The 18,927-nt window shown below is 40.7% G+C and overlaps 1 long non-coding RNA gene across 1 annotated transcript in view; it reads left to right on the plus strand.

Moving 5' to 3' along the window:
• LOC109551919 (uncharacterized) overlaps positions 1-18,927 on the plus strand; it is a 175,556-nt gene that overhangs the window by 66,756 nt on the left and 89,873 nt on the right. The window contains exons 6-7 of the long non-coding RNA XR_002178624.3: positions 3,169-4,419; positions 5,393-5,488. This is a non-coding gene — a long non-coding RNA (uncharacterized lncRNA). The remainder of the gene's footprint in view (positions 1-3,168; positions 4,420-5,392; positions 5,489-18,927) is intronic.

The following is an 18,927-nucleotide window of genomic DNA, read 5'->3' on the forward strand; positions in this document are numbered from 1 at the left end:
CAGAGCACGGGCTCTAGGTGTGTGGACTTCAGTAGTTGTGGCACGTGGGCTCAGTAGTTGTAGCTTGTGGGCTCTAGAGCACAGGCTCAGTAGTTGTGGCACATGGGCTTAGTTGCTCCGCGGCATGTGGGATCTTCCTGGACTAGGGCTTGAACCCGTGTCCTCTGCATTGGCAGGCGGATTCTTAACCACCCCACCACTAGGGAAGCCTGCTAAGTCCCATTTTAATGAAAGAAAAAAAGGCAGACAATCAAGGTGTGAGTTCTGCTGATACTTTTACTGAGAGAACAGGAGAAAGTTGAGAGTCAGTGATAGAAACAGAGAAAGTACTGGAAAAGTTGCAGGAGAATTTGTAGTGGTGCCACAGACACTGAGAGAGTTTCAAGGAGGAGAGAGTTTGCCAATTGTTTGGATTTGAAACAGCTTTGAGGGGATTATTTCAGTGAAGTGGAAAGGGCAGAAGTTGGAGAGTAACTAAAGTTGGAGAGGAAATAAAAGCATTGAGCACTCATTTGAAAAGTATGTAATAAAAGAAAGCTGTAGGACTTCCCTGGTGGCACAGTGGTTAAGAATCTGTCTGCCAATGCAGGGGACACAGGTTCGAGCCCTGGTCCGGGAAGATCCCACATGCCGCGGAACAACTAGGCCCGTGAGCCACAACTACTGAGCCTGCGCGTCTGGAGCCTGTGCTCCGCAACGGGAGAGGCCGTGACAGTGAGAGGCCCGCGCACCATGATGAAAAGTGGCCTCCACTCGCCACAACTGGAGAAAGCCCTTGCACAGAAATGAAGACCCAACACAGCCAAAAATAGATAAATAAATTTATAAAAAAAAAAAGAGGAAGAAAGCTGTAAAATAGGAAGGTAACCAGAGGGGCACCAAGAGCGAGTGCAGTAAAATCTTCTCCACTCATTCACTCTACTCAAAAAATGTTGAGTCATTTGCCAGACACTGGGGTGGGTACTTCACATATATTTTCTCTTTTAGTCCTCACAATGTTTTGAGTGGGTATTATCTCTTCAGCAAATATTTATTGAGGGCTCCTTGGTGCCAGATAGTATTTCAGGTGATGAGGATACAATAGTGGACAAAAATAGTCACAGTTCCTGCCCTCTTGGTGCTTATTGTCTAAAGGGAGAATTGACATTAGATAAATCATGTCACACATTATGAAAAATTGCAACAGGAAGAAAGTATACTATTATGGGATAGTGATCATTCAAATAGGGCGGTGCTCCAGTTCACCTTTGTCCTGTGACCAAAAGTTTTGCTCAACAAGTTAATAGAGGAAAGGTCATGACATCTTTATGAAAAATGTTCTAACTTGCAGAGAAGTGTGCAAATGGGCACACTGGGTTTGCTGTGACTTTTAGGGCCACTATGATTGTGGGCATTGATGTTAGATGACTTCAAGTGGAGACCTGTTCTGCTGCCCTCATGAATCTTTTGACTCATCAAAGGTGCCTTTTCAAAGTCAAGAATGGTTCCAAGATTGTTCTCCGAAAGTGGTAGAGCTTGTGTTTAAATCTGAACCTGGCAAGCTGGTTCAGGTTGACCAAATGTCCTCTTCTCCCCAACCATCCTGGAATTTAGAACCTCCAGACAGCCCACCCAGAGGTGGGAACCATGGAGTTTCTGGGCAGCATTCCTACTCCAGCCTCTGGAGTTTCTCATTTAGTCTTGACTCCCTATTTCTGTTCTCGTAGTTCCTGATTATTTTCCTTTTTGCCCAGATGCTGATCTCAGTTTTGAACTCCTGCCCGGTAAATTGAAATCACCTCTGACTGGTTTCTTGTTTGTAAGTTGGTCTCTGTCTCTGGAAGAGTTGTGCTCCCATCTCCTGGTAGGTTTCATCATTGTTTCCCCTTGCCCGTCATCTGGGAGGCAGGCAACTTCAAGTTTCCAGGATATATGATCATCTTGAAAGCAGATCGACTTTTGAGCTTTGTTTAGTGTCCTATTATGGTGATTAACCCAGAATCATCCTGGTGTGGCTTTGAAGAAGTGAAATGCATCCTCCCCGCATTCTTCTCTGAGCTTCTTAGTGCTTTCAGGTCTTACAGGTAAATGTGTCTTACAAGCCTTGTATCTTTGTGTGTCTGTGGAACAAGTTATCATCGTGAGCAGGTTGAAAATTATTACTGTAATAAATTTGAAAAATAAGACTGTTAAATAAATTCATGATCACCAAACCAGAAACAAAAGTAAGGCTCAAACCTGGTCCCTTTTTATCCTCTCCCTTAGCAGCATGCTTTCCTGTTAGCCCAATCCTCCCTAAACTAGGTCTCAGAGTGTAAAAGTGGAACCAATTTTTATATGTCTGGAACTCACCAAAATGTAGCATCTTTTCCCTCACATCCTTATGGAGTTACCAGCTCATTATGTTTGATTGACTGGAGAGTCTGAAGCTCTTGACCGTAAGAAGAAATGATTTCCCACACTCTCTTGTGCCCTGAAGTATTTTCTTCTTTCCTCATCAAGAGTTTTATTAAATCTTTCCCTCCCTTTCAAACGACACAAGAATATGACCTGGAAGTGACCTTTTAAAGCTTTTCATATGTAAAGCAATTTACCATAATTACGATAGGACTGAACTTTTTTCTTGAGTTTGAGGAAAATTTAATATGAGTCCATTCATTTTATTTATTTTATGTATTTTTAATTTTTATTTTTAAAAATAAGTTTATTTAATTTTGGCTGCGTTGGGTCTTCGTTGCTGCACACAGACTTTCTCTAGTTGCGGTAAGCTGGGGTTACTCTTTGTTGTGGTACGCGGGCTTCTCATTGCTGTGGCTTCTCTTGTTGTGGAGCACAGGCTCTAGGAGTGTGGGCTTAAATAGTTGTGGTGCGAGGGCTCAGTAGTCGTGGCTCGAGGGCTCTAGGGTGCAGGCTCAGTAGTTGTGGTGCACGGGTTTAGTTGCTCCACGGCATGTGGGATCTTCCCGAACCAGGGCTCAATCCCGTGTCCCCTGCATTGGCAGGTGGGTTCTTAACCACCGCGCCACCAGGGAAGTCCAGAATCCATTCATTTTATATTTAAGTTCGTGAGTCACAACCACATTATGTCCCTGGTAAAAATTCTGAAAGGCCACAGCAAGAAGCAGAAAAGGGCCACCTCCATAAGAGTGTCTGTCTATGAGCCCATGTTTGCTTTCCAACCCTAAACAGAAACGCCTGACTCAGCACTGTCTGGGAAAATCAGCCTTTGATTCAAAAAGATGTTGTTCAGTGATGGTGTCACAGTCCCAGCCATAGCATCAGCCCACCAGGAAGTCTGAGGAAGGGAGGCAGGCAGCCAGAAGGACAGAACTTTCTTCTCACCGGGAAGTACCTACCTCTAAGCGAGAGATGGATCACTTGGTGCCACCAGGGGAAAGATAATTTAGCCATTGTGTTCACCATTAAGAAGCATTCCTCTTTACTCATGGAAGACTTTCAGTGTCACTACCGCCTGGAACCAAATGAAATCCTCCCAAGCCATGGTTGGGATCGAGAATTAACCACAGAACATGGTCACAGTGAGTTTGTGGCCCGGGCTGGACACTCTGTAATTGAGCTTGGGTCGAGACCAATCTTCTCCACGGTCACGGTGGCCCTGTGCCATTAGTATGGTGCCCATGAGTGGAGGAGGCTGCAGCTCACTGAAGGTGCCAGCTGTGAAAATGGCTCAGAAGAGATGGCTCAAATAAGCTGCTGTGCTCAGGCTCGGGTCCATGCTGTTGGTGGCCAAGCAGGACAAGTCAAGGTCGTAGAACTGAGATAGGCTGGGACCTGGGACCCTTTACTGGAGTGCTTGCCCTTGCACCCGGACAAACGTCTCCTCGAGCAACAGAATGCAAAGCACCTATAAGGGACTGAAAATCACTGCACGCATGCACCAACTACCATTTCTGAGGTGCTGAGAGCAAAAGCAGGGTATTATGCATGGTCCCTGCACATAGCACCACCAAGGGGGCGGGCAGACCCCCTAAGCCACCCCTCCGGCCCAACCCACTGATATACCCCCACCCTCATCCCATTTAAGGGACCAGCCTGCCCTCCTCGGAGAGCAAGCGAGGGCACCTGTTACTTGTTTTCTCTCCCTTGTGCAGCAGCGCAAGTCCCAGTAAAATGTTGCCTGAATTCCTCATCAATTTCTATTGATTAAAGAGTCCAAGGACCCGGGTCAGTAACAGAACAACTTGGGACTTAGGGCATTGCCCCCAAGGAGCATCAGCACTTGGGGTTCTAGTGACCAGGCAAAGAGACCCTCCAGGTGTCTGAGCACACCCTCCAGTTCTGCCAGGGTATGTTGGCATTTCTGCTGCTCGCCTCAGCAGTGGCCAGAGGTTTCTTCTTCTCCCTGTCCTCTGCCAGGGACTGCACTTCCAGCTCTGGAGCCGCCATCACGACCCCCAGGACTGAACTTTATTCTTGCAGGTAATTTAATGTTTTCTTTGAGTTTGGGGGAGGGATAGTCAACTCCGTTTATAAAAGGATGTATCCTGGGGTCCAAGCAATATAACCAATTGGCAAGGGAGAATGTTTGTATTAGAGAACAAATAGACCCTAACTGCCGATTTTAACGTGGTTAATTGGTATTTATTCTTTAATAACTCAGTAACTCAGGCATCACTTCATGTAGGAAGCCTATTCTGAATTTCCCCACCCTCATCCAAAGACACTAAGTCAGCAAACCAGGATGTATGGTCACCCTCTATAAAGTTATGTCTGAATCTCAAAGTACTTACCACACTAATCAATCTTCTGTAATCACACAATCAGAAAATGATAGAATGCAAAAAACAAAGTATGGTGTAGGGGATGGTTGATTTGGATATTCAGAAATGTGTTTACCACTGGATATTTCATCCAATGGTAAACACATTTCTCTAGAGCAGACTGCCTCGGTTCAAATTTAAGCTGTCTCACTGACTGTGTAATATTGAGCAAGTCACTTAATCTGTGCCTCGGCTTTCCCCATCTGTAGAATAGGAATAATAATAGTATCTACCTAACAGGGTTGCTGTGACGATTAAATGAATTACTTGTGCAAGATGCTTACAACAGTGCCTGAAGCGTAGTAAATGCTGCCTAAGTATTACCAATTATTATTATGGCATGTGGTTGGTCCAGTAGAAGAGGTAGAATTTGAAAGGGAGCTGAAGGATAAGTGTGCTAGGTAAAGACAGCTTTTTACCAGTATGTGGGGACACACTTTTTTAGGGCTGTAAAGGTTAGCAGCTAAGGTGATGTAAATAGTTGTTTTCATTTTATTTCTACTGGTCTCCATTCACTGCTTTGGTTTGGGAAAGTAATTCTCTGGTTTTTGGCCCAATGGAACTTAAACTCCACTTCCCTTCTCCTGAGCTCATGACAGACACTGATATGTTGATAATGGTATTTTTTCCAGTGCGCAGATGAAGCCTCAGAATGCTTCTCACCATGGCCCTCCAGAAAGGTCCTGCCAGTGCGACTGAAAAGACAAGAACACATACGCCATTCCCAGGTGAGTCCCTCGTTTCACAGCAGAGGGACCTGGAGCCTAGAGAAGTAAAGTGACTTGCCCAAGCCCACACAGCCAGCCAGAGCAAGAACTGGAACTTGGGTTTTTCCCCTCTTTGGTTGGTATTTGTCTTGCCATCATGTATGGTGGTATTTATTTTCCTAACATATCACTTGGTTAGCTTAGTTTCTGATTAGAATGGCCCCTGCCACCAATTACATTGATGTAGCTTTAGATGGTTAAATATATATATATATATAAAATATACATGTGTGTGTATGTATGTGTGTATATGTATTGTCCAAAGTTCATAAATAACAGAAGTAAAACCAATGAATCATTGAAGTAGTAATCAGTAAAAGTTTATTGTGCACATACCGCAAAGACAGTTTATGAACCAGAAGCACTCAAACCAAAACATGGAATGAGGCTCAAGGTGTACTGTTAAAAAACAAATTATATACTGGGAAGGCAGTGACTGTTTATTCTTCACCATGATTGGTTATAATATTACAATTTTCTTAAATGATAGGGAATTGGTTAGTGGCCACTGCATATCAGTTTGGAGAAACAGTTTAAGTTTTGCTTATGATTTTCAGAGACATAAGCAAGAAATGACCCAGGTCAAGTTAGTCTTGCAAAATGAGCTAAATTAAGCTTTGCTTGTATGATTAAACTGATTTTGTCTGCTCAGGGACTTTTCCAGGCTGGTCTCTTTGGTTTTGGTTTTAACAATATCACATTGTATATTTATTACGTTAAAGACATATGGCTGCAAATAATTAAAAACAAAAGGAAGCAAGGTACAATCATTCATCCACGAGATGCCCTACAACACTGTAGTGAAATTCCTAAGCCTTGCTTGCTCTGCAGCAGTGCTGATGGCACTATCTATCTGGCTTAACCAAATTATTGTGGCATGATCTTGTAGTCAGGTTGCAAATGAAGAACTCCAGGCTAATCAACAGCAGACTGAGTGTACTTAGAGCTTCGTGCCTATAAGCATAAATTGTGATATTTTGCTGCTTTTAAATGATGCATGATGAAATGATTGAAGACATCATTACATGGAACAATATCCAACAGGGAATGTGATATTCTTAATGATTTAGCACTTCCAGCTCTTATGGGAGTGTTAAGTCCTTTTACTGAAGAACTGTAGGGAAGTGGTGTGTTTTAAGATTAAGACTGGATCTAGACAAACAGTGGAGTCTTGACCATATCACAGACATGTTCAGGGAACCTGGCAAGTGGGTGAAAGTGGAGGGTCTAGCTCTAAGCTGGATCTGAGTGGATTTAATTAGCATTGCTGAAACCCTAGTAAAATGGTTCTCAATCTTGGCTGAATATTAGAATCACCTGGGGAGCTTTTAAACCTCCCATGCTGGGGCCCCCTCCAGGGATTGTGAGTTAATTTTCTGGGTGGGGCCAGGCATTGAGGTTTCTAAAGCTCCCAGATGATTCTAATGTATAGGCACAGAGGTAAACCAATGGTGTGGTCCTTGAGGAGCGAATACATCAGCCTTTTTGGATCCTCCTCCTTTTTAACAACGCTGGTGTAGGGATTGCTGTGAGAATAAATGCAGGAGCAGAGAGAAGGCGAAACAGGTAGGCGAATACAGGGGAGGGTCAGCAAGTTCTCAAAACCTTCACCTACTTGTTCAGAGTTTTAAAACTCTCCTCATAGGTGAATCATTCGATACAATTTCTAAGGACAAATCATGTCTGGAATATGACCCTATGCCTTCTAACCTCGAATTGCAAAAAGGACTTAATGTATTCATCAATCCGTTCACTTAATGAGCTTTTACAAGAATACCTGGGCAAAAAAAACAGTATGTGCTCTCCAGAAGCAACACCTGCATAACTTTTTGGAAATTGACACAGGAGAGGCACAGAATATGCATATATGGGCAATGGACTTTTCTTCTTCCCTCTCCTTTTTTGGAGCCAGGTACTTTCTCTGGTTCACGAAAACGTAACTCAGGACTGGGAGGATGGTATTGCCTTTGCATAATAAGGTGCAAGAGATAAAACTACCAGAAGGGCATATTTGACAGCTGGTTTTTTTGGACACTTTGCCTGTTGGCTACACCAGGACATGAACCCCTTCCCTTTTTTTTTAACATCTTGATTGGAGTATAATTGCTTTACAGTGTTGTGTTAGTTTCTGCCATATAACAAAGTGAATCAGCCATATGCATACATATATCCCCATATCCCCTCCCTCTTGAGTCTCCCTCCCACCCTCCCTATCTCACCCCTCTAGGTGGTCACAAAGCACTGAGCTGATCTCCCTGTGCTATGTAGCTGCTCCCCACTAGCTAGCTATTTTACATTTGGTAGTGTATATATGTCCATGCCACTCTCTCACTTCGTCCCAGCTTACCCTTCCCCTCCCCGTGTCCTCAAGTCCATTCTCTATGGCTGTGTCTTTATTCCTGTCCTGCCCCTAGGTTCATCAGAACCTTTTTTTTTTTTTTTTGATTCCACATATATGTGGTAGCCTATGGTATTTGGAGGTTCCTTAAAAAACTAAAAATAGAACTACCATATGACCCAGCAATCCCACTACTGGGCATATACCCTGAGAAAACCATAATTCAAAAAGAGTCATGTACCACAGTGTGCATTGCAGCACTATTTACAATAGCCAGGGCATAGAAGCAACCTTCCCTCTTTTTTGATTCTACTTAGAGCTGTACTTCCTCAGCCCTGATCTCTCATGTTCCTCCCATCCAGTGGTGAAAATTGAGGTTGCAGAGAATGACAGTAAACCCTTCCTGGGGCTGCATATAAGAGTTGACAGGGTGAGGGCCATGAGGAGGTTGAAAGGACTGAGGGGCTAATGGAGGATTGGGCGGAGGGGGTATGGAGTAGGGGCAGCTACTGAAATGCAAGCCGAACCCCACAGGGAGGCCTCTCCCATAAGCCCACCAACCACTGAATGAATAGATTTTCTCACTTCAATCTCAGGTAAAAGACTGATTGATTGCTTTTTGGGATTTTGTATATTTCTTTGCTCTTTTGTTTTTATTTATAGACTATATTATATTACCTTTCACAACAATGATGGTTAGTGCTGGGGTAATAAAGGCCATAGAATTTCAGAGAAAGGTCAGGCTCCTGTCAATAACCAAAACTTCAGGAAGCTGAAATGCTGAAAGTCACTAGAATTTCATAGACTATAGACTTTTTAATTGGAAAAATCACTGGAGAGACTTCACTCCACTCACTAATTTTCTAATGAAGTGACCGAACTTCTAGAAATAGTGAGGGAGTGGGGTTGAGATGAGGTGAGACAGAGGGAACCTTATAAGCCAGGCTGTAAGATGAGGGAAGACATAAGACCCACTGGAGGATGGAGAAATCGGCCGCCTGGTTATTCAGGTTTGCTTTAACCTTGGGCAGAAGTGAATTATTTTAACAAAAGAAACTGAAATATTAATATGAACAAGATGTAAAGCACTTAGATATGGCTCATGTTAGGAAAAAATATGAGATCAGGGAAGTTCTGTGAGGGATAAGGGCAGAGGAGAAGCATTGCAATTTACTTGGAAGTGAGACCTTCCCGTATAAACTTTGAAAACAAAAGGATGACACTGCTTCCTTTTCCTTTTTCCCTCTTCGCTGCTCTCCCCCATCCTTTCTCTCTCCTCTTCCCCCTCATCACTTCTCCAGTCCAGTGTCATCACTGAGTGGGAATCCATGTTGAGTGACATGAGGCTCTCCTCAGTCAGTGCTTCCCTAGTGATCAAGACCGTGCCATCCAGGGAATTAACCTGCCATGTGTGTGGGGGTGGCTGTGCAGGCAGAGGCTGGGAAGGTAGGGCATAGGGAGTTCTCGCCTATATTTAGCAGTCTCCCTCTGTCCCACACTCAGACATCTGGGTTGAGTGCTACCTCTGTTAGAAATAAAAATACAATAATAAAAAGGAGCAATTTGAATTCTGAATTTCATATGGAAATGATTAGAAGTGTGAATATTGTCAATGGAAGATGTCATCATTGCTACAGAAATAGGCTTTGTCATTACAGTAAAGGCAACTGTAATTTTATTTTGGAACTCCTTCTGCCTCCTCTTTCCTTATAATCTCCAAGAAAATAATTGAAATTAAAAATTGGTCCACTCTGCCCTGCTAACCCCACCATTAAATCTTCTCAATACTATTATGTTCATGATTCTCAACATCATAATTCAGGAATGAATCAAAGAGAACCCAAACACTGAAGGTTTCTCTCAAGACCTTTACAAGATCCAGAATTACTGTTGGGATAATTTAATCCCTAGGAACAACCAGGCTACTGATATTTTGGTTAGTCAACTTTGACGATGCAATGTATCAATACCCTAGAGAATAACGGTCTGTTTCATGGTAGAAAATTGGAGTCCTTACTTCCAATCAGAAGTATAAGGACTCTTGATGAGATACAGTGAAGCTTCAAAACCTGGAAAAAGTGGGTAAAAATATATAGGTTTGTTTCCTTCAACATATCGAAAAGGTTCTATCCTTTTTTTTTTTTTAAGTTTATTCCCAGGTATTTTATTCTTTTTGATGTGATTTTTTTTAACATCTTAATTGGAGTATAATTGCTTTACAATGGTGTGTTACTTTCTGCTTTATAACGAAGTGAATCAGCTATACATATACATATATCCCCATATCTCCTCCCTCTTGTGTCTCCCTCCTACCCTCCTTATCCCACCCTTCTAGCTGGTCACAAGCACTGGGCTGATCTCCCTGTGCTATGAGGCTGCTTCCCACTAGCTATCTATTTTACATTTGGTAGTATATATTAAGCCCATGCCACTCTCTCACTTCGTCCCAGCTTACCCTTCCCCCTCCCCATGTCCTCAAGTCCATTCTCTACATCTGTGTCTTTATTCCTGTACTGCCCATAGGTTCTTCAGAACCTTTTTTTTTTTTTGATTCCATATATATGTGTTAGCATACGGTATTTGTTTTTCTCTTTGACTTACTTCACTCTGTATGACAGACTCTACATCTCACTACAAATAACTCAATTTCATTCCTTTTTATGACTGAGTATTATTGCATTGTATATATGTGCCACATCTTCTTTATCCATTCATCTGTCGATGGATACTTAGGTTGCTTCCATGTCCTGGAAATTGTAAACAGAGCTGCAATGAACATTGTGGTACATGACTCCTTTTGAATTATGGTTTTCTCACGGTATATGCCCAGTAGTGGGATTGCTGGGTCGTATGGTAGTTATAGTTTTAGTTTTTTGAGGAACCTCCATACTGTTCTCCATAGTGGCTGTATCAATTTACATTCCCACCAACAGTGCAAGAGGGTTCCCTTTTCTTCATACCCACTCCAGCATTTGTTGTTCGTAGATTTTTTGATGATGGCCATTCTGACTGGTGTGAGATGATACCTCATTGTAGTTTTTTTTTTTTTAATTTTTTTGCGGGACGCGGGCCTCTCACTGTTGTGACCTCTCCCGTTCGGGAGCACAGGCTCCGGACGCGCAGGCTCAGCGGCCATGGCTCACGGGCCCAGCCGCTTCGCGGCATGTGGGATTCCCCCGGACCGGGGCACGAACCTGTGTCCCCTGCATCGGCAGGCAGACTCTCAACCACTGCGCCACCAGGAAGCCCCTCATTGTAGTTTTTTTTTTTTTTTTTCCCTCATTGTAGTTTTGATCTGCATTTCTCTAATGATTAGTGATGTTGAACATCCTTTCATGTGTATGTTGGCAATCTGTATATCTTTCTTTGGAGAAATGTCTATTTTAGGTCTTCTGCCCATTTTTGGATTGAGTTATTTGTTTTTTTTGATATTGAGCTGCAAGAGCTGCTTGTAAATTTCGGAGATTAATCCTTTGTCAGTTGCTTCATTTGCAAATATTTTCTCCCATTCTGATGGTTGTCTTCTTGTCTTGTTTATGGTTTCCTTTGCTGTGCAAAAGCTTTGAAGTTTCATTAGGTCCCATTTGTTTATTTTTGTTTTTATTTCCATTTCTCTAGGAGGGGTGTCAAAAAGGATCTTGCTGTGATTTATGTCATAGAGTGTTCTGCCTATGTTTTCGTCTAAGAGTTTTATAGTGTCTGGCCTTACATTTAGGTCTTTAATCCATTTTGAGTTATTTTTGTGTATGGTGTTAGGAAGTGTTCTAATTTCATTATTTTACATGTAGCTGTCCAGTTTTTCCCAGCACCACTTATTGAAGAAGGTGTCTTTTCTCCATTGTATATTCTTGCCTTCTTTATCAAAGATAAGGTGACCATATGTGCGTGGGTTTATCTCTGGGCTTTTCGATCCTGTTCCCATTGATCTATCTTTCTGTTTTGTGCCAGTACCATACTACCTTGATTACTGTAGCTTTGTAGTATAGTCTGAAGTCTGGGAGCCTGATTCCTCCAGCTCCGTTTTTCATCTCAAGATTGCTTTGGCTATTTGGGGTCTTTGTGGTTCCATACAAATTGTGAACTTTTTTGTTCTAGTTCTGTGAAAAATGCCATTGGTAGTTTGTTAGGATTGCATTGAATCTATAGATTGCTTTGGGTAGTATGATCGTTTTCACAATGTTGATTCTTCCAATCCAAGAACATGGTATATCTCTCCATCTGTTTGTATCATCTTTAATTTCTTTCATCAGTGTCTTACAGTTTTCTACATACAGGTCTTTTGTCTCCTTCGGTAGGTTTATTCCTAGGTATTTTATTCTTTTTTGTTGCAATGCTAAATGGGAGTGTTTCCTTAATTTGTCTTTCAGATGTTTCATTATTAGTGTATAGGAATGCAAGAGATTTCTGTGCATTAATTTTGTATCCTGCTACTTTACCAAACTCATTGATTAGCCCTAGTAGTTTTCTGGTAGCATCTTTAGGATTCTCTCTATCATGTAATCCGCAAACAGTGACAGCTTTACTTCGTGTTTTCCGATTTGAATTCCTTTTATGTCTTTTTATTCTCTGATTGCTGTGGCTAAAACTTCCAAAACTAAGTTGAATAATAGTGGTGAGAATGGGCATCCTTGTCTTGTACCTGATCTTAGTGGAAATGGTTTCAGTTTTTCACCATTGGAGAACGAGGTTGGCTGTGGGTTTGTCATATATGGCATTTATTATGTTTAGGTAAGTTCCCTCTATGCCTACTTTCTGGAGGGTTTTACCATAAATTGGTGTTGAATTTTGTCGAAAGCTTTTTCTGCATCTATTGAGATGATATGTCGTATATTTTTTCTCCTTCAATTTGTTAATATGGTTTATCACATTGATTCATTTGTGTATATTGAAGAATCCTTGCATTCCTGGGATAAACCCCCACTTGATCATGGCGTATGATCCTTTAAATGTGCTGTTAGATTCTGTTTGCTAGTATTTTGTTGAGGATTTTTGCATCTATATTCATCAGTAATATTGGCCTGTAGTTTTCTTCCTTTATGACATCTTTGTCTGGTTTTGGTATCAGGGTGATGGTGGCCTTATAGAATGAGTTTGGGAGTGTTTCTCCCTCTGCTATATTTTGGAAGAGTTTGAGAAGGATAGGTGTTAGCTCTTCTCTAAAAGTTTGATGGAATTCGCCTGTGAAGCCATCTGGTCCTGGGCCTTTGTTTGTTGGAAGATTTTTTTTTTAATTAATTTTTATTGGAGTATAGTTGATTTACAGTGTCATGTTAGTTTCTGCTGTACAGCAAAGTGAATCAGTTATATATATACGTATATCCACTCTTTTTTATATTCTTTTCCCACATAAGTCATTACAGAGTATTGAGTAGAGTTCCCTGTGCTATATAGTAGGTCCTTATTAGTTATCTATTTTATATATAGTACTGTGTATATGTCAATCCCAATCTCCCAGTTTATCCCTCTCCCCACCTTCCCGCTTGGTAACCATAGTTTTGTTTTCTACATCTATGACTATTTGTTTGTAAATAGGTTCATTTTTTACCATTTAGATTCCACATATAAGTGATATCATATGACATATCACTACTTTAGATTTGGCATCAGTCATGCCGATTTTGTGGTTTAGAATCTAGACACTAGACACTCGAGTGCCCCTTCAACTCCAGCTTCCTGCCATGATGATTTTAGTCTTTACGACTGGCTTTTGCCTTTGGATTCTCACCCTGAACCAAGGTTACTGGTTGATACCACAGCCAAGCCCCTAACTGACTATTTGTTTGGATCCCTGACATTCTACCCTGCCGTTGACATCACTCTCTCCCACAGAGTTAAATATTGTTCTGGTACTCAAGAGCTACTAGCTTCATCTTGTAACAGGGACTGATTACCTGGAGGCACAGCCCTTCTGCCCACCTGAATTAGGGTGCTCTGCTTCCTAGGCTCCTCCTACTATTTCTTGGTTAGATCTCCATTAAAAAAAGACTTGCCTGAACTTTGACCTCTGTGGCCAAATCTTCAGACGTAACGGATTAGAATGCCAGCAGTGCATTGGGTTGAACACAGTAGGACCCAACCCTTCAGTCTGGTCAGTTTCTTTTTTTTTTTTTTAACATCTTTATTGGGGTATAATTGCTTTACAATGGTGTGTTAGTTTCTGCTTTATAACAAAGTGAATCATATACATATACATATGTTCCCATATCTCTTCCCTTTTGCATCTCCCTCCCTCCCACCCTCCCTGTCCCACCCCTCCAGGCTGTCACAAAGCACGGAGCCAATATCCCTGTGCCATGCGGCTGCTTCCCACTAGCTATCTACCTTACTACGTTTGTTAGTGTGTATATGTCGATGACTCTCTCTCGCCTGTCACAGCCTCACCCTTCCCCCTCCCCATAACCTCAAGTCCGTTCTCTAGTAGGTCTCCGTCTTTATATTCCTCCCTTACCCCTAGGTTCTTCATGACATTTTTTTTTCTTAAATTCCATATATATATGTTAGCATACGGTATTTGTCTTTTTCTTCTGACTTACTTCACTCTGTATGACAGACTCTAGGTCTATCCACCTCATTACAAATAGCTCAATTTCGTTTCTTTTTATGGCTGAGTAATATTCCATTGTATATATGTGCCACATCTTCTTTATCCATTCATCCGATGATGGGCACTTAGGTCGTTTCCATCTCCGGGCTATTGTAAATAGAGCTGCAATGAATATTTTGGTACATGACTCTTTTGAATTTTGGTTTTCTCAGGGTATATGCCCAGTAGTGGATTGCTGGGTCATATGGTAGTTCTATTTGTAGTTTTTTAAGGAACCTCCATACTGTTCTCCATAGTGGCTGAACCAATTCACATTCCACCAGCAGTGCAAAGAGTGTTCCCTTTTCTCCACACCCTCTCCAGCATTTATTGTTTCTAGATTTTTTGATGATGGCCATTCTGACTGGTGTGAGATGACATCTCATTGTAGTTTTGATTTACATTTCTCTAATGATTAATCATGTTGAGCATTCTTCATGTGTTTGTTGGCAGTCTATATATCTTCTTTGGAGAATGTCTATTTAGGTCTTTGCCCATTTTGGATGGGTTGTTTGTTTTTTTGTTATTGAGCTGCATGAGCTGCTTGTAAATTTTGGATATTAATCCTTTGTCGGTTGCTTCATTTGCAAATATTTTCTCCCATTCTAAGGGTTGTCTTTTGGTCTTGTTTATGGTTTCCTTTGCTGTGCAAAAGCTTTGAAGTTTCATTAGATCCCATTTGATTATTTTTGTTTTTATTTCCATTTCTGTAGGAGGTGGGTCAGAAAGGATCTTGCTGTGATTTATGTCATAGAGTGTTCTGCCTATGTTTTCCTCTAAGAGTTTGATAGTTTCTGGCCTTACATTTAGGTCTTTAATCCATTTGAGCTTATTTTTGTGTATGGTGTTAGGGAGTGATCTAATCTCATACTTTTACATGTACCTGTCCAGTTTTCCCAGCACCACTTATTGAAGAGGCTGTCCTTTCTCCACTGTACATTCCTGCCACCTTTATCAAAGATAAGGTGTCCATATGTGCGTGGGTTTATCTCTGGGATTTCTATCCTGTTCCATTGATCTATCTTTCTGTTTTTGTGCCAGTACCATACTGTCTTGATTACTGTAGCTTTGTAGTATAGTCTGAAGTCTGGGAGCCTGATTCCTCCAGCTCCTTTTTTCGTTCTCAAGATTGTTTTGGCTATTCGGGGTCTTTTGTGTTTCATACAAATTGCAAAATTTTTGTTCTAGTTCTGTGAAAAATGCCAGTGGTAGTTTGATAGGGATTGCATTGAATCTATAGATTGCTTTGGTAGTAGAGTCATTTTCACAATGTTGATTCTTCCAATCCAAGAACATGGTATATCTCTCCATCTATTTGTATCATCTTCAATTTCTTTCATCAGTGTCTTATAATTTTCTGCATACAGGTCTTTTGTCTCCTTCGGTAGGTTTATTCCTAGATATTTTATTCTTTATGTTTGCAATGGTAAATGGGAGTGTTTTCTTGATTTCACTTTCAGATTTTTCATCATTAGTATATAGGAATGCCATAGATTTCTGTGCATTAATTTGTATCCTGCACTTTACCAAATTCATTGATTAGCTCTAGTAGTTTTCTGGTAGCATCTTTGGATTCTCTCTGTATAGTATCATGTCAACTGCAAAGACTGACAGCTTTACTTCTTCTTTTCTGATTTGGATTCCTTTTATTTCCTTTTCTTCTATGATTGCTGTGGCTAAAACTTCCAAAACTATGTTGAATAAGAGTGGTTGAGAGTGGGCACCTGTCTTGTTTCCTGATCTTAGTGGAAATGCTTTCAGTTTTTCACCATTGAGGCTGACGTTTGCTGTGGGCTTGTCATATATGGCCTTTAATATGTTGAGGAAAGTCCCTCTATGCCTCCTTTCTGCAGGGTTTCTTATCTAAATGGGTGTTGAATTTTGTTTAAAGCTTTCTCTGCATCTATTGAGATGATCATATGGTTTTTATCTTCAATTGTTAATATGGTTTATCACATGATAGATTTGCGTATATTAAAGAATCCTTGCATTCCTGGAATAAACCCCACTTGATTATGGTGTATGATCCTTTTAATGTGCTGTTGGATTCTGTTTGCTAGTATTTTGTTGAGGATTTTTGCATCTATGTTCATCAGTGATATTGGCCTGTAGTTTTCTTTCTTTGTGACATCCTTGTCTGGTTTTGGTATCAAGGTGATGGTGGCCTCGTAGAAGGAATTTGGGAGTGTTCCTCCCTCTGCTATATTTTGGAAGAGTTTGAGAAGGAACAGGTGTTAGCTCTTCACTAAATGTTTGATAGAATTCGCCTGTGAAGCCATCTGGTCCTGGCTTTTGTTTGTTGGAAGATTTTTAATCACAGTTTCAATTTCAGTGCTTGTGATTGGTCTGTTCATATTTTCTATTTCTTCCTGGTTCAGTCTTGGCAGTTGTGCATTTCTAAGAATTTGTCCATTTCATCCAGATTGTCCATTTTATGGCATAGAGTTGCTTGTAGTAATCTCTCATTATCTTTTTTATTTCTGCAGTGTCAGTTGTTACTTCTCCTTTTCATTACATGTTGATTTTTTGTTGATTTGAGTCGTCTCCCTTTTATTCTTGATGAGTCTGGCTAATGGTTTATCTATTTTGTTTATCTTCTCAAAGAACCAGCTGTTAGTTCTATTGATCTTTGCTGTTGCTTCCTTCATTTCTTTTCATTCATTTCTGATTCTGATTTTTATGATTTCTTTCTTCTGCTAGCTTGGGGTTTTTTTTTGTTCTTCTGTCTCTAATTGCTGAGGTGCAGGTTAGGTTGTTTATTCGAGATGTTTCCTGCTTCTTAAGGTGGGCTTGTATTGCTATAAACTTCCCTCTTAGAACTGCTTTGCTGCATCCATAGGTTTGGGTCGTTGTGTCTACATTGTCATTGTTTCTAGGCTATTTTTTTATTTTCTCTTTGATTTCTTCAGCGATCACTTCATATTAAGTAGTGTATTGTTTAGCCTCATGTGTTTGTATTTTTTACAGATCTTTTCCTGTAATTGAATCTAGTCTCATGGCGTTGTGGTCGAAAAGATACTTGATACAATTTCAATTTTCTTAAATTACAAGGCTTGATTTGGGACCAAAGATATGATCTATCATGGAGAATGTCAATGAGCACTTGAGAAAAAATGGTATTCTGTTGTTTTTGGATGGAGTGTCCTATAAATATCAGTTAAGTCCATCTTGGTTAATGTATCATTTAAAGCTTGTGTTTCCTTATTTATTTTCATTTTGGATGATCTGTCATGGGTGAAAGTGGGGTGTTTAAGTCCCTACTATGAATGTGTTACTGTTGATTTCCCTTTTTATGGCTGGTAGTATTTGCATTATGTATTGAGGTGCTGCTATGTGGGTGCATAAATATTTACAATTGTTACATCTTCTTCTTGGATCGATCCCTTGATCATTATGTCAGGTCCTTCTTTGTCTCTTTAATAGTCCTTATTTTAAAGGTCTATTTTGTCTGATGTGAGAATTGCTACTCAGCTTTCTTTTGGTTTCCAGTTGCATGGGAAATCTTTTTCATCCCTTACTTTCAGTCTGTATGTGCTCTAGGTCTGAAGTGGGGCTCTTGTAGGACAGCATATATAAGGGTCTGGTTTTGTATCCATTCAGCCAATCTGTGTCTTTTGGTGGGAGCATTTAGTCCATTTACATTTAAGGTAATTATCGATATGTATGTTCCTATTCCCATTTTCTAAATTGTTTTTGGGTTCATTATATGTAGGTCTTTTCCTTCTCATTGTGTTTTTCTGTCTAGAGAAGTTCCTTTAGCATTTGTTGTAAAGCTGGTTTGGTGGTGCTGAACTCTCTCAGCTTTTGCTTGTCTGTAAAGGTTTAATTTATCCATCAAATCTGAAGAGATCCTTAGGGTAGAGTAGTCTTGGCTGCAGGTTTTTTCTCCTTCATCACTATCAGTCTGTCCTGCCACGTCCTTCTGGCTGTAGGATTTCTGCGAGAGATCAAGCTGTTAACCTTATGGGATTTCCTTATGTGTTATTTGTTGTATTGTCCCGCTGCTTTTAATAAGCTTTCTTTGTATTTAATTTTGACAGTTTGAGAATATGTGTCTTGGCGTATTTACATGGCGTATTCCCCTGTGTGGGAACTCTCTGTGATTCCTGGACTTGAGATTAACTATTTCTCTTCCCATATTAGGGAAAGTACAACTATAATCTCTTTCAAAATTCTCAGTCCCTTTCTTTTCTCTTCGTCTTCTGGCAACCTATAATCGAATGTTTGGGCATTAATAGTTGTCCAGAGCTCTATGAGACGGTCATCAGTCTTTCATTCTTTTTTCTTATCTGCTTGCAGTAGTCTATTTCCAACTATTATCTTCCAGGGTCACTGATCCGTTCTTCTGCCCAGTTATCTGCTATGATCCCAATCTATAGTACTTTTAATTCATTTATTGGGTTTCATCCGTTGCTTGTTTCACCTTTGTTTCTTCTAGAGTCTTGCTACTGTTCTTGCATTTTGTCCATTCTATTTTCC

This window comes from Tursiops truncatus, chromosome 4 (genome assembly GCF_011762595.2).
Source record: "Tursiops truncatus isolate mTurTru1 chromosome 4, mTurTru1.mat.Y, whole genome shotgun sequence".
NCBI classification, from domain to species: Eukaryota; Metazoa; Chordata; class Mammalia; order Artiodactyla; family Delphinidae; genus Tursiops; species Tursiops truncatus.